This window comes from Crotalus tigris, unplaced genomic scaffold (assembly GCF_016545835.1).
Source record: "Crotalus tigris isolate CLP2741 ecotype Arizona unplaced genomic scaffold, ASM1654583v1 scf7180000017773.841730, whole genome shotgun sequence".
Classification (NCBI taxonomy): domain Eukaryota; kingdom Metazoa; phylum Chordata; class Lepidosauria; order Squamata; family Viperidae; genus Crotalus; species Crotalus tigris.
The window spans coordinates 523,027-539,231 of NW_024096624.1; positions in this window are offsets into that span (position 1 = coordinate 523,027).

Here is a 16,205-nt window from a genome sequence, read left to right on the forward strand (position 1 = left end):
GTATATGTTGTCTCAGAAGGAATGGAAGTTTGAGTAGTACTATCTGTAGAAACAGAGATTTTAGGACCATTTCTAGAAGGTAATAAAGTAGTAATTTCAGGCCCAATGGAAATCTGGGGTGTAGCATCTCTTTTGGAAACCAAAAAGATTTCTGTATTAGTACTGAATTGTGTAGAAGTGGAAGTATCAGTAACTGTAATGTTAGATAAGGAATTTGATGTGTTAGTAACTCTTATGGGAGGCACCGGAGTGGACATTTGAGTTACTGTGTTGGAACTTGCAGAAGAAGTAGGTTCAGGACTATTTCCTGGAGCTACAAAACTAGAGTGTTCTTCTACACTTTCTTCAGCTCTAGTGACATTAGTCAAAATAGAAGGTATTTCAACAGTAGTTCCAAAAGCTGTGATAATGGGCCTTTTTCTTTTGGAAGACTCCGTTTCAGGTACAATGCTTCCAGAGGCAGTGATGTGAGCAAAGGGAAGAGATGTTTCATCATCATTTCCAGAAATGCTAGGAGTGGAGATATCACCTCCATTGCTGGAATCCAGAGAAATGGTATGTTCATAGTTAGTTGTAGACACCAAGGTGGGTGAAGTGCTACCAGCAGAGGTAGCCTTTGTAGAATTGGTATCCGAAACAGGAAACAGTATTTTCAGAAGAGAGGATTCTGTGCTAGTGAGGCTGGGTGCAGGAACAGTTGCTTCAGTAATGGAAGCTTCAGAGACAGACACTTCAATGCCCTTGATGAAGTCCAAACTAGTCAAAGTCTCAGAAGCAGCTGAGATGGATGATAATGTGGTAGGGGAGTTAGCCAAAAGAGAAGGTCGGATAGTATTTTTGGAGGATACCGCAACAGAGCTGGATGCCACAAATGTTTCTGTGTGAGTCCTTGCAACTGAAGAAATGGTGGCTTCTCTACCTGAGGTGGTCTCTGAAGCAGTGATAGTGGTCATGACAGTGGAAATGTGATCACCATTATCGGGAGCTATGGAAATGGAAGTTTCGGTGCCAGAACTGGATTGCGTAAATGTGGTACTGCTATTCACTATTTGAAGAGAAATGGTTCCAGTTGAGCCTATATCACTGAGTGTTTTGTTAATGGAGCTTTTAGTGGCAGGTTCAGTAGTCATTGAAGTAAACATTTTTTCATTGCTTCTGGATGTCACCACAGTAGTGGTTTCCGTGGCAATACCTACATTGGAATTCACAGGCATAGTGGCCATGGTATCAGCTTTGGAATCCAAAGAAATGGTGATTCCTTCCTGTTGGATGTTTTCTTCAGTTGGGATCCTAGTAAAGTGTTGAGTTACATTCCCTGTAGTAGTAATGTCAGATGCAAAAGTAGAGATTGCATCATTTTTCCTGGAAGCCTCTGATGTGGGGATGGAGGCATCTGTGCTATGAATTACAGGAGGGATGAATGTCCAAGTAGCTGTTGAAGTCATGCTTCTTTCAGTGGCAGAAGCCTTTTCAAGATAGAGATTATCTGTACCACCATATCTGGTGACCCAAGGAATCATAGTCTGGGCAGCAGCGCTGGCATCTTCAGATGTGCTGGTGTCTGTACGTCCAGTGGAAATGATAGAAATAGAAATATTGCCAGGAGCATTCTTGACAGCGGATAAAATGTTGTCAGAAGCAAATGTTTGAGATCCTAGCAGAAAATAACAAACATGAAGACACAGACACAACTATTGTGCCTTCTGCTCCTGGCCCACCCAAATTTCATCCTTGAAAAGCATTGAATAAGAGAAGCATTCCGAAATAAATTTAGTCTAGGAAAGAGGACTGGATTTTGCCAGCTGTGTATTAAAGTACTAGCTGTGTTACAGTTGGACCTATTAAAGATTTTCTACTTTTTCTACTGAAAGGAGTTGTATTTATTACTGTGTTTACTATTTGTATTTTTTTTATGCAGAATCAAGTATGAGTGCTATAGTTATCCCCTTTACTGGTCAATGCACCTAGATCTAGTCCAGATAATCCTCAACTTACAATGACTGTTAATAACTGTTCAAAGTTACAATGGCACTGAAAAAAGTGACTTATGCCCATTTTTCACACTTACAAGTGTTGCAGCATGCCCACAGTCATGTGATCAAAATTCAGACACTTGGCAACTGACTCATATTTATGATGGTTGCAGTGACCCAGGGTCATGTGATCCCCTTTTGGGACTTTCTGACAAGCTTTCTAATAGCTGCCCCCTTTGTAGTCATATGATTAGATTTCAGGCACTCAGCTAGTGACCCACATTTATGGCCATTGCATCGACCTGTGATCACATAACTGCGATTTATGAATTTCCCCCCCCCCTAGTATTTACTTCCGATTTTCACCCAAAACACTCCATAGCAAACCATGGGCCCATTTAACAACCACCGCAAAAAAAATTCACAAAATCAGGTGGGTCACCTGATCGTCTATTTTATCACCATCACAACTTACAATTGTAATGGACAGGATCCATTTCAGTCATAAATCGAGGACTGACTGTATTCATTTGCCACTCTTCTGAAAGAGCACTTGACCCATGCTCAGAAATACCTCAATTAAGACTTCCGGTTCCGGATCGTGGTGCCTCTAGCCTTACGAAGAGACTTGTCTCCTCGTCGGCTAGCTTCCCTCCGCCGGTAGACCCTTATGCAGGTCGAAAGTTGCCCTGGAGGTGCAATTTCTGTCGAGGAGTCTTTGCTCAGCTGAGGAGGAGTGGTGGCTCCTCCAGCTGTCCGAGCTATCTCTGAGGGCCAACGGAGAAGATCGGCCAGTAAAATGGCTGATCACCCTGCAGCTTCAAACCGCAAGTCAAAGAACATCTAAGCTGTAAGACCCACCGTGGTGAATCTGGGTGAGACTTTTTTTCTTTTTCCTGCTGCTCTCTTCATTTTTTTTTTGCCTGTAAGAGCCTTGTTGGAATTATTTCCCTGGCTTGAAAAAGCAGCTTCTACATGTTTGGGAAGAAAGGCATTAAACAAAAGAATACAATAAAAATTTAAAGACTATACTTTATTTTCATATGCTTTGGGGTGCAGAAAAAATTTTTTTGTCTAAGAGCTGTACTATCATTTTATGTTTGAAGATTATTTCTTTTTTCACATTATATTTCAAAAGAAAGAAAAAAGGGGAAAAATGGTGTCTGGAAAAGTTTTTTTCAACTTAATGAGGACATCTAGTGGCAAAAATCTAATATTGCAACTTTTGGCTATTCTTTGGAGATGGAATAGATGGACCTTTAAATTACTTTTGAAGAAAAAAGATAAGCTGATGCAGCTGTGAGAGTTGTGGGGGTGGACACTGTTTAACTTTTATTAAACACAGCCTCCACAAGAAGAAAAAAGAGACTCTTTTTAATTACTATCAAAATGGAGAAAGCTCATTTACAATTAAACTGCAAACTTATATTGGAAAAGATTTATTAGGCCACTGCAGAAATATGTGCTACAATGAAAGAGTTTACTACAGAATTAAGATCCAGAAGTCGTACCTTAAATCTTCAATCTGATGTCCAGACTACATCTGACTATTCTATAAATCAAAACACACTAGAAGAGGAAACAACTGAGATAAATGAGGAAGTTATTTTGTCTTATAAATATTCCATTTACAGCTTTGAGGACCAGAAGAATCAAAGATTGAGACTGGAAACTGTAAAGCAATGAAGCTCTAAGGATGAGAGAAATAGATGCCTAATGCAGAGGATGGGATTCCTATTGTTTCAAAGAGCACTACAAGCAACAAAGAGAGATCTATTGGCTGAAAGGGAATTGGTTGTGGAAACCTGCTTGGTACAGAAAAAAAGCCAGAATAAGACTGAAAAGAGAAATTTAAATTTGTGTAATGGATTAAAGGCAATGTTGATTTATGGATAGTTTTGAGGATTAAGATTCAGAGTTAGAAGTAAGAAAAAAGGTTGATTGGTAGAACAGATGTTTTAATTAAATTAAGAATGTACTTTTTGGAATAATAGATTTATTTTTATGAAAATTATTATGTAATGCAATGGAAAAAATGCTGGCTTTGTAGAGTTGGATTGTTTTAATAATTAATTGTTTTAAATCAGTAAGATGATGTTTTTGTATGATAACGTAGACGTGATAAGGCATGATAATCAATTGGATGAAATTTGAATTTTGTTTAATGAATTGAAATGAGTTAAGACTTACACTATTTTGTTATTTTAAAGAGATTGATCAATTTCTTATGTATAGGGTAGATTGATATTTTATCTTAATTAGGATATGTATTGTGTAGTGGAAGAAGAAATAAATGAGACTTGTGATAAAATGAGGGATATAAGAGATTAAGAATTAGAATATAGCTGGAAGGGATACCTGAACTGATAACTTGTTGATTTAAAGTTAAATTTGATTATGGTGATTGTAAATTTATAAAGTTTTAAAACAGGTTTAGCAGTTATAGAAATTTAAATTAGAAATGGAATATTTTAAATGTTAAATTTTAAATGTTAAATATTTTAAATGCTAGTTGAGGGAAATAGAGAGGGGACATTGAATGTATTGAGTTGAGTTATTTATATATGGTTTTATTGTTGAATGTTTGATTACCCAAACACCATGGTGTGTCCTGAGCACCTTTTTCTAAGATTTAAAAAAAACAATAAAATGTGTTTCAAAAAAAGAGAAATACCTCAATTAATAGGTAATAGGTGCAAAAGTGGGCCTTAAGAAGAATATCAGGAAATCAGCTCCACCTCACCCTGTATCTTTCCTCAGCAAGATGTTGAAAGAGCGCAGAGAAGAGCAACAAAGCTGATTAGAGGACAGGAGGCTAAAACATATAAAGAATGGTTGCTGGAATTGGATATGTCCAGTTTAATGAAATAAAGGACTAGGGGTGACATAATAGTAGTTCCAATATCCCAGGGGCTGCCCACAAACAAGAGGGAGTCAAGCTATTCTCCAAAGAGCCTGAAGGCAGGACAAGAAGCAATGGATGAAAACTAACCAAAGAGAGAAGCAACCTAGAACTAAGGAGAAATTTCCTGACCATTAGAACAATTAATCAGTGGAACAGCCTGCCTCCAGAGGTTGTGGATGTTTCAGCACTGGAGGTTTTTAAGAAGAGATCGGACAGTCATTTGTCTGAAATGGTATAGGGCAGTGTTTCTCAACCTTGACAATTTTAAGGCATGTGGACTTCAACTCCCAGAATTCCACAGCCAGCAATGCTGGCTATGGAATTCTGGGAGTTGAAGTCCACATGCCTTAAAATTGTCAAGGTTGAGAAACACTGGTATAGGGTCTCCTGTTTAAGAAGGGGTTGGACTAGAAGACCTCTAAAGTCTCTTCCAACTCTGTTATTCTGTTAGTTGAGCAGCTGGGCAAGGAGCAAAATACAGCATACTAAAATTGACCCCACAACCACATTAGGGAGAGTGGCTGATAATTGCTTTACTGCTGGCATGGGATATAGGCAGGAGAGGAAATGAAGTCAGGGAATCTACCAATCTTTTTTATTAATCTGGCTTCTGATCGCTTTGCAATAGTCTTCTCTATCCAAGTAGGGATCAGCAAAGAAATCAGTACAATTTGATGCTGGGAAATGTTTTTCTGCTGTCTTAAGAATTGGAGCAGAACTCTTTAACATTTGTCTGGAAGAATGTAGAAATATACGAGCCGGGGTGGCCTAGTGGTTAAAATGCAGTACTGCAGGCAACTTCTGCTGACTGCCGGCTGCCAGCAGTTCAGCAGTTCGATCCTCACCGGCTCAAGGTTGACTCAGCCTTCCATTCTTCTGAGGTTGGTAAAATGAGGACCCAGATTGTTGAGGGCGAATATGCGGACTCTGTATACCACTTAGAGAGGGCTGTAAAGCACTGTGAAGCGGTATATAAGTCTAAGTGCTATTGCTATATATAGAGAGAAATAAGATTGCCAAGTAGATCAGAAACTGACAGTGATGGGCTTTTGCCTCTGCCCACCCACCGCCTGCTTAAGCTCTGCCTACCATTAGCACACAGCACACCAAAGCAATGTGGTCTCTGAGAAAGGATGGCCCACCCCTGTTCTGATTGGCCCACAGGAATGTGTCATTATTATACCATGTAAAATAACACTCTGGGTGGGTTCCCTGAGCCAATGATGGCTCTCTGGATTCTCTGGAAGGCATGATTGCTCACAGAGACTGCATTGGGGTGGGGATGGGCAGGCAAATATGTCCAAACTGTAAAAAGACCCAAGTACTTACCCACTAATTGAAGAAAGATGCCCATTATTATAATTGCCAGGACTCTTGAAGCAGTGACAAAATAACTCCGTACCGGCTCCATCTTGCACTTGGATGCTAATAGATCCCTTTGCAAGGAAAAACTGGAATATTCACTCCTAGCCGTGCAAAGGAATGGGGGAATGGTAGGCTGGGCTCAAGCTTAAAATAACCCCTGAATTTGTCCTGTTCTGCTAGGAAATGGCACCTTTGGCTGAAGGGGCAGAGCAGAGCCTACAAATGAATCGTACTATTTTCGAAAGGGTGAGGAGTCATTTCTTTCCTCTTTTTCTTTTTTCTTTTTTCTTTTCGACACAAACACATAATTAGATTATTTTTGTAACTCGATGGCTAGACAGAGCTTGAAATGACAGTGATTTGGCTGTCACTGGAGCCTTTCAACTGAGACATTTTAGGAAAGAGCTTTCTGACTGCAGAGGAGGCCAAAGAGACCTTTAACCCTGTGGGTTTGGAGAAAGTGAATGACACTGGTGCATTCTGAAAATAAGATTACAGGCAGTGGTGGGATTCAGCCAGGTCGCACCAGTTCGGCAGAACCGGTAGCTAATTTTTTGTTGCCCAGGCCCAGAATGGACTTCCGGAAGCGGCATCCACACAGAGAACCGGTTGTTCACATATTTGAATCCCACCACTGAACTACAGGTAGTTGTCTACTTACAACAATTTACTTAATGGCCATTTGAAGTTACAACGGCACTGAAAAAAGTGACTTATGACCATTTTTCACACTTACGACCATTGCAGCATCCCCACAGTCACGTGATTTACATTTGGATGCTTGACAACTGGTTCATATTTATGACGGTCGCGGAGAGCCTATACCATTTCAGACAAGTGGCTGTCCAGTGTCTTCCAAAGGCAAGCCATTCCACTGGTTGATCATTCTTACCATCAGGAAATTTCTCCTTAGTTCTCTTTGATAAGTTTCCATCTGCTACTTGTTGTCCTGCCTTCAGATGCTTTGGAGAATATGGTGACCCCCTTCTATGTGTGACAGTACTGAAGTACTGTGTGATACAGTACCTCCTCAAGTACTGAAAGACTGCTTTTATTTCACCCAGACATACTAGACATATTTAGTTCCCTCAATCATTCATCACACGGTTTAGCCTCCAGACCCCTTATCATCTTTGTTGCTGTTCTTTGCACTCTTCCTTTTTTATATCATGGTGACCAGAACTGGACATTATGGCCAACATGGTGTCATTTGACTGCCTTTGCTCTTCCCGCAGTTGCCCAGGGCTGCGGAGGGCAACCGCCAGACATCAATCTACTTATTGGGGGATGCTAGAGTCATCTGAATGACCAGTATATTTTCTGTAAGTGGGGCACTGCGGGGGAAAAACTCCAAGATGGACCTCTCCCAGAGTTGCTCATTTCCTTTATTGTCACTCTAATCCCAAAACCTCAGGTCTCGCCCTGTCTTGCTTGTATATCCTGTCTTGGCTGCATTTATGAGATATAAATGGGGTTCCAGGACCTGCTCCTTAAAATGATACTCCTCATGAAGCTATCTAAAAATTAACAAAATCACTCCCAGATGTCAGGATTATAAATCATTGATGCTCCCAAAATAAATGTCCAATTTGATTGTCAGGTTTTCTTTTGAGGACAGAGGAGATCTAAGAACATCTGCTGTTGGTTTCCCTTTATCCTTTCCACAATTTCCTTGTTGATCAGCAAATTATACTATGTTTGCCCATGACAGCTAAAATCTCCAGGATTTTCTTTTGAATAATAATAATAATAATAATAATAATAATAATAATAATAATAATAATAATAAAGTTGGAAGGGACCTTGGAGGTCATCGAGTCCAACCTGCTGCTCAGGCAGGAAATCCTACACTATTACAGACAAATGGCTGTCCAGTCTCTTCTTAAACCTTCCACCTTTGGAGCATTCACCGCTTCTGGAGGCAGGTTGTTCCATTGATTAATTGTTCTAACTGTCAGGAAGTTTCTCCTTAGTTCTAGGTTGCTTTTCTCCTTGATTAGTTTCCATCCGTTGCTTCTTGTCCTGCCTTCAGGCGCTTTGGAGAATAGCTTGACTCCCTCTTCTTTGTGGCAGCCCCTGAGATATTGGAACACTGCTATCATGTCCCCCCTAGTGCTTCTCTTCGTATTTCTGCTCATCAGTTGTGGAACCTTACAGTTCTGGTAGTATCTCATATCCCTTGCTGGGCAATAAGTGTGTGTGTGTGTGTGCATGCGTGTTGTGTGTGTGTGCATTTTCCTCCAAGGCAATTAACAACAGGCTAGTAAAGCAGAGCATTTTCTAAAATGATGGCTGAGATATTTGTGTCATAGCAAGTAGAGAGTGGATGACCGATCTGGTAGGCAGTTTAGATGCTGCAAATGGGATCTGTTTGACATCAGATCAGACCAGGTCATATAACAACTTGATGCAAGAATAATTACATACAAGTAATACAGGAAGTCCATTGTCTGAATGGTGGTGATTCAGTTAGCAAGTTCTAGTGCTAAATTCTTTTGCAAAGCACAATCTCCCTTCTGGTAATAAATAATTAAATAACTAAATCTGAGAAGCTGATGGAAATTTAGATTCAGAAAACATATCTTCATTCAGAGGAATTCAAATTCAGATCATCCAGAACTCTAGCTGGGATGAATAAATGGTCAGATTTGCTATTATTAATAATAATTTATTAAAATTATGTAAGATCGAACTCCCAGCAATTTATTATTTAAACAAACCTGTCCAGTTTCTTTCCCAAAAGAAATGTTATAAATACTCCTATTCCTATATTGTTTGGGTTATGCATCTGTGTCAAACATAACCTCATATTTGAGGAATATGTCTCATACAAAATATAAATCAACTTAGAAACCATTTATGGATTACTCTTAGGGAATGGTTCAGCTTTCAAAGTTAGATTTTTTTTCTTCACATAAAGCTTTAATCTATTAGCTTTTCTTTTATTTATTATATAAGAATAGAATCTTTAGATTACGCCAGTGGTTCTCAAACTTGACAATTTTAAGATGAGTGGACTTCAACTTCCAGAATTCCTTAGCCAACCATGGCAATGCTGGTTGCTGGCTGGGGAATTCTGGGAATTGAAGTCCACACGTCTTGAATTTGGCAAATTTAAGAAACACTGATTAGACCCACATTTCCTAAGCTGTGTGCCACAGTGTTGCAGGCCGCCAGAGCAAACTAACAGGGCACTGCAGAATATTTTAAATTTTTGAGGGAAACACAGTAATACAGGGGTGTCAAACTGCCGGCCTGCAGACTGGATGCGTCATGCCTAAACCGCGCCCACCCCATTGCCGGCAATGGAAAAAAAGTCAAAATACTTTGGGACATGTCACGTGATGTTGTGGTTTGACATCCCTGCAGTAATAGTTGATCTCTCTCAGACATGACATGAACTACGGTACTGGCTGGCCTAGCTGTCACTGTAAAAGAATTATCAACAACCATGGTGGTGCATTCGTTAGAATGCAATGTTGTGGGCTAATTCTGCCAACTGCCAGCAGTTCGATTCTCACCAGCTCAAGATTGACTCAGCCTTCCATCCTTCTGAAGCTGGTAAAATGGGGACCCAGATTGTTGGGGACAATATAGCGATTCTGTAAAACACTTAGAGTGGGCTGTAAAGCACTATGAAGCGTTATATAAGTCTAAGTGCTACTGCTAGTGCTTTTGCTATTGCTATATTAAGGGTACCATGACCTAAGAAGCTTTTGTCTCTGCATGAGACAAAAATTGTTAATTCATTATTCTGATTTGTATTATACTGGCTACTTTAATTATTGACTATTGGCTTGAATTTAAAATTGATACAACATATTTTAATATGCAACACTGGTCTAATGTTATTTTGAAATTCTTAATCAGTCTTACAAATCCCGTTTCTCTCTTACTTTTCCTTTCTTTTAGTTAAATGTTTTGTCTTGATTGTGTTTTTAAAATGTCTAGTAAAATAAAAAAGATATTCTTATGCACAAATATATATATGCGACCAAAAACAAGAGAGAAAAACTTACAATGCCATGTAATATCTATTTATTTACAAATATACAAATCAGAGCAGGTAGAAACAAATTACTGACAGAGCAAGCAGATAAGATAATTTAGCACTACTATATTACAGAAGGAAGAAAATTCACGTTTCAGATTCCTACAAGACTCTTGCATTCCAAAGCATTTACCAGTAATCCTCAACTTATGACCACAATTGGGACTGAATTTTCCATTTTAAGTCAGCATGGCTGTTCCGTAAGTCACCAGACTCAATTTTACTACCATTTTCACTGCGATCATTAAGCAAATCATCTTTCTTTTTCTTTCTTCTTTCTTTCTCTTCCTTCCTTCTTTCTTTCTCTTCCTTTCTTCCTTCCTTTCTTTTTCTACCTTTCTTTTTCTTTTTTTCTTTCCTTCTTTCCTTCTTCCTTCCTTTCTTCCTTCCTTTCTTTTTCTATCTTTCTCTTTCTTTCTTTCTTTCTTTCTTTCTTTCTTTCTTTCTTTCTTTCTCTTCCTTCCTTTCTTCCTTCTTTTCTTTTTCTATCTTTCTTTTTCTTTCTTTCTCTTCCTTTCTTTTTCTACCTCTTTCTTTCTTTCTTCCTTTCTTTTTTCTTTCTTTCTTTTCTCTCTCTCTCTCTCTCTCTCTCTCTCTCTCTCTCTCTCTCTCTGTCTCTTGCTCTAAATTTGCATCATATTCTACCTCTTCAGACCATTCTTTTGTTCCTTCTCATTAGCCTTTGCTGTTTCATAAATGAGGTTGAAAACTTTAGCACTGATCAATAAACTTTTTGGATATTTAGTAAGCCAAAGAGGGTCCCCCAGGACTCCATGGAGTGTGGGTTCCCTTCTTTATTCTTTACTGTCACAGAACTATCATCAGCTTCTCTGTCTCATTCCAATCTAAGAATACTTTTTATTTCTTTCAAGGGGGCACTACATAACAGAAAGTAGATAGGTGGTAAGCAGGAGTAGACAATTGATGGAGAAAAGCGCTAAGAATTACTAATTAACTACAACAGTCACCAATAGAAGTGAGATGTTCTGAAGAAATGTGTCTTTGAACACCAAACAACAGAGGTCCATTAAGGACCATTATGTTTGGCTTCCGAGCCAATGTAGAGTCCATATTCTAAATTATTGATAATCTGAGTCTACATGTGGAAGAAGGAAAATGTCCTGAATATGTATTAACAGTCTGTTCCAATTACGTCTTTTCCATTGTTTAACATCTTAGCATCGTCCACATTGCACAGCATGAGGGATGTAACTTCCTGTTGTTACACAAGTGCTCTGTTGCACAGGACATCTTCTCTTCAGATAATAGCAGATCTAAAGTAAACAAGAAAGGCTTTGTAAACATACGGTCATAATTGCTTCAATTTTGTCTTTCTACAACTCCCTGGAAATAGTTTTCCTGTCTTTTACAAGTTTCTCCCTATTTGCCCTCCGCTTCAAGAACCTAAGCATGAAATCTGCACTGCAATCAGCAGTTAGTCTTGCAGTGTTCGATAAGATCACATATATGAAGAGAGAAGAAAAATAAAAAGGATGTACGCTTTTCATAATGAAGCAGGGTGGGGGAAAGATGGCCCCTTTATGACTTGTGGACTTCAACTCCCAGAATTCCTGAGCTGATTCGATGAATGTGCACAAATTGACTACGTTTCACTTGTGGTGAAAATGGAGGTGGAACAGTCTCCAACCTGGGGTCTTCCAGGTTGGAGACTGGTAGCAATGGCTGGCTCAGCATGGCTGGCTCAGGAATTCTGGGAGTTGAAGTCCACAAGTCATAAATGGGCTATCGTTCCCCACCCCTGTAATAAAATATCTCAGTAAAGTACATGCCTCTCAGGGACCAATTGATCTATGCATGTAGGACAGGAGTGTCAAACTCAATTTCATTGAGGGCCGCATCAGCATAGCAGTTGCCCTTGGTGGGGGTGCGGCCTACTGGGTGGGCGTGGATGTAGTGGGTGTGGCCTATTGGGTGGGTGTTGCCAGCTCTACATCATTCACGTCAAGGGTGCCCGTGGGGGCCTGGGCAGGAGTAGGACAGATCTGAGGGTCTCTGGCAGAAGGGGGTGGGACCGGGACAGAGACCATCAAGCCGGATATGTGAAGTAGGCGAGGGCCGTTTGCTGGCCATTTCCAGGCGATGGTGCATTTCTTGATTCCTCATAAAAGGTGACACTTCCCCAGCATGCACTCAGGAGGTGGGCCGACACGGCAGGGGCTGGTTCCTCACTGTTTCCAGATGGCCTTGTGGAGCTAAGACTGAGTGCATTTCAGCATAGATGGCCACCACAAAATTGACTCCTGGCTGGCCTGGGCCAGGCCAAGGCAGCAGGGGCCATTCCCTCACTGTTTCCAGGATGGCTTCACGGGCCGCATCCGGCCCCTGGGCCTTGTGTTTGACATGTCTGATCTAGGACATTAGATTTTTTCCAGAAAAAGCTTTTACCCCTTTTTTTCATTGTGAGATCCTGATCCATTTTCCCTTGGAGATCAATGCAGAAGCAACAAACCAACCAGCCTATAAATAGCCATATATTTACCATGCACATTAATCCAAAGATCAGCATGCCTCCAAATAAACAGCCCAGAACAATCATCGCAATTTCCCAGGGTCTAAGGGTCACGTTATCTGTCAAAGGTTAGGAAACAAAAAGGAAACAGAGTTTCAATAAAAAGGCAAACCTATGCATGTTCTTCTACGATTCTAAAGGCGGTAGCAGCCAAAACAGAGAGAAGGATTTAATGGCTGATTTTGAGGAGCATTATCTTGCCTCCATAAGGATTTTGATTTTTTTTTTTTGCAAGATCAAAAGGTACCACCTGACTCTAGATTGTTCAAATGAAGAGGGCTTGAAGGAAGGTGGAAGATGGGACCGATTTTTTAGGCAAATGGACTAGACCAGTGGTAGGCAACCTTGGCTCTTTTATGACTCGTGGACTTCAACTCCCAGAATTCCTGAGCCAGCCATGCTGAGGGGAAAGGGAGAGATTTCCAAGCTGAGCCATGCTGGCTCAGGAATTCTGGGAGTTGAAGTCCACGAGTCATAAAAGAGCCAAGGTTGCTTACCCCTGGACTAGACACACAATTTTGGTTCAGTTGACATGGAATGCTAGGTCTACAGAAGTATCTAGAGATATTCTGCTCCTCAATATTATGTCTCTTTTGAATCTGGCTCTGAAAACATCAGATCTTTTCATGACTGTTGTAAAGCAGATTTCTTTGATCCCCTGGAAAACATACCGTAGACATGAACTCTCTTGCTCAAAGGGGACCTTGAAGACATTTCGACTCAAAGATATAAAGTAAATAGAGACCAGGAACAAGAGGGATCCCATCAGAACTCATGAGTCTTATCTGTGATTTTTCATTTCTTTTTTTTTCTTTTTGGTTGATTAATTAGATCTTTTTCTCTGCGTCCCCTGCCCAACCTTATCTTGAAACATAGCTATGTTAACATAAGACATGGTCAATAGCCAAAGGTCATCCAGTGAATGTTGTGGCTGTGATGAAACTTAGCTTCCTTAATTCCTACTCCATCAGAATGGGTTAAACTTCAGATGGCCATAGACACGATGTGACATTTTTGAAGGTTAAGACTCTCAAAGGGAAATTGGGGATATAGTAGTAGTAGTAGTAGTAGTAGTAGTAGTAGTAGTAGTAGTAGTAGTAGTAATAATAATAATAATAATAATAATAATAATAATAATAATAATAATAATAATAATAATGTTGGAAGGGACCTTGGAGGTCATCGAGTCCAACTTCCTGTTCGGACAAATGGCTGTCCAGTCTCTTCTTAAAAACTTCCAGTGTTGGAGCATTCACCGCTTATGGAGGCAGGTGGTTCCACTGGTTAATTGTTCTCATTGTCAGGAAATTTCTCCTTAATTCTAAGTTGCTTCTCTCTTTGATTAGTTTCCATCCATTGCTTCTTGTCCTACCTCAGGCACTTTGGAAAATAGCTTGACTCTCTCTTCTTTGTGGCAGCCCCTGAGATATTGAAACACTGCTATCATGTCCCCCCTCGTCCTTCTCTTCATTAAACTAGAGATACCCTATTCCAACAACCGTTCCTTATATGTTTTAGCCTCCAGTCCCCTAATCATCTTTGTTGCTCTTCTCTGTACTCTTTCTGTTGCTCTTCTCTGTACTCTTTCATGCACATGGGTCTGGCTGTATTTTGGAGAGGAGTTTGGAGATTTTTAAACTGAAATACAGGTAGTCCTCGACATACAACCAAAACTCTTTGTTGCTAAGTGAGACGGTTGTTAAGTGAGTTTTACCCCATTTTATGAACTTTCTTGTCACAGTTGTTAAGTGAGTCACTGCAGTTGTTAAGCTAGGAACACGGTGGTTAGGTGACTCTGGCTTCCCCACTGATTTTGCTTGTCAGAAGGTTGCAAATGGGAATCACGTGACCCTGGGGATGCTGCAATAGTTGTACATGTGAAAAACAGCATAAATCTCTTTTCTAGTGCCTTCAAACGACCACTAAACAAACTGTTGTAAGTCAAAGACTGCCTATATACCCATAATAGGCTTCTGTTATAACAGGGCAGGAAGCTGAATTGGCATTTTTCAGCCATTATGATTAGAAGGGCCCAACGAGTGCAAAGATTTGGAGACTGTCCACCCCATGGAATCTATGAGTTACATTGATATACATCTTACCATTGGTGGTAGCATAAGTTGTACCGCACCCATTTACTCCTAGAAGAGAAACAAATCAGGGGTGAGAATACTAAAATAAATATCACTGAATGATTAGTTCGAATTACAAATGACAACCCTAAAAATAACCGCATCAGATGAAATATTACTGCCATAATCTCTGCAGCTAAAATGAAAGAGACTAAAATTCACAACCACAGGCTGTTTTGCTGCAGTAATATTAATGTTCCTTGCCCAAACCACCATCTTTACTTCTCCAGAACCTCCTCGGACCAACATTCCCATTATCCCGTTGCATCCTCTTGAGGAGCTTCGGAAGGGAATAAATGAGAACGTCTAGACCAGGGGTAGGCAACCTTGGCTGTTTTATGACTCATGGACTTCAACTCCCAGAATTCCTGAGTCAGTCCACGAATCATAAAAGAGCCAAGGTTGTCTATCCCTGATCTAGATCACGGGTGTCAAACTCATCACGTGTCGCGACGTATCACAACTTTTTTTGCATTGCCAGAGCTGCGTGGGCGCGGCCTCCTTATGCTGCAACCGGCCCGCAGGCCAGCAGTTTGACACCCCTGGTCTAGATGGTGTGGTAATAGTGGTAGCCGATTTTGGCCCTACTCCTGAAGATCACCCCCCCCATCCCTACTATGCTCTCTATGAGTACAGCTGTAAAATTGAATTGCATCCCTGCTACAGTATTTGGTGGGTCTCATTGTCTATTCCAGCATTTTCTTGGGGGGGGGAGAGAGAGAAAATCACAAGTTCCACCACCTTATCACATCTCTTAAGACTTCTCCTCCTCCTTGCCATTAGGCAAAGACCTACAGGGGTTTCCACCAGATGCTATTACGCAGATGTCACACAAATGGCTGGATGCTTACCAGTTGTTGTCACTGGGGTGGTAGTGGTAGTGGTGGTGGTGGTAGTGGTGGTGGTAGTGACGGGCATTCTTGTAGTTGTTGTAGTGACAGGAACTCCTCCTCCGGTTCCACCGCCTCCGGTTCCACCACCGCCAGCTCCACCACCACCACCTCCCAGTATTGGTGTTCCTCCTCCTCCTGTTCCTCCTCCTCCTGTTCCTCCTGCTCCTGTTCCTCCTCCACCATCACCAACTATTGGTGTTCCTCCTAAAGAAACGTCAGTCCCGGGGAGCAATCCACCACCACCTCCTGGCGAGTCTCCTCCTGTAAGACCTCCGAGGAGTTGTGCATCTGGTAAGAAAACAGGACCATGGAAGATGACAGAATTGGCAAAACTGACTTGTCCGGTTAGGGAAAGA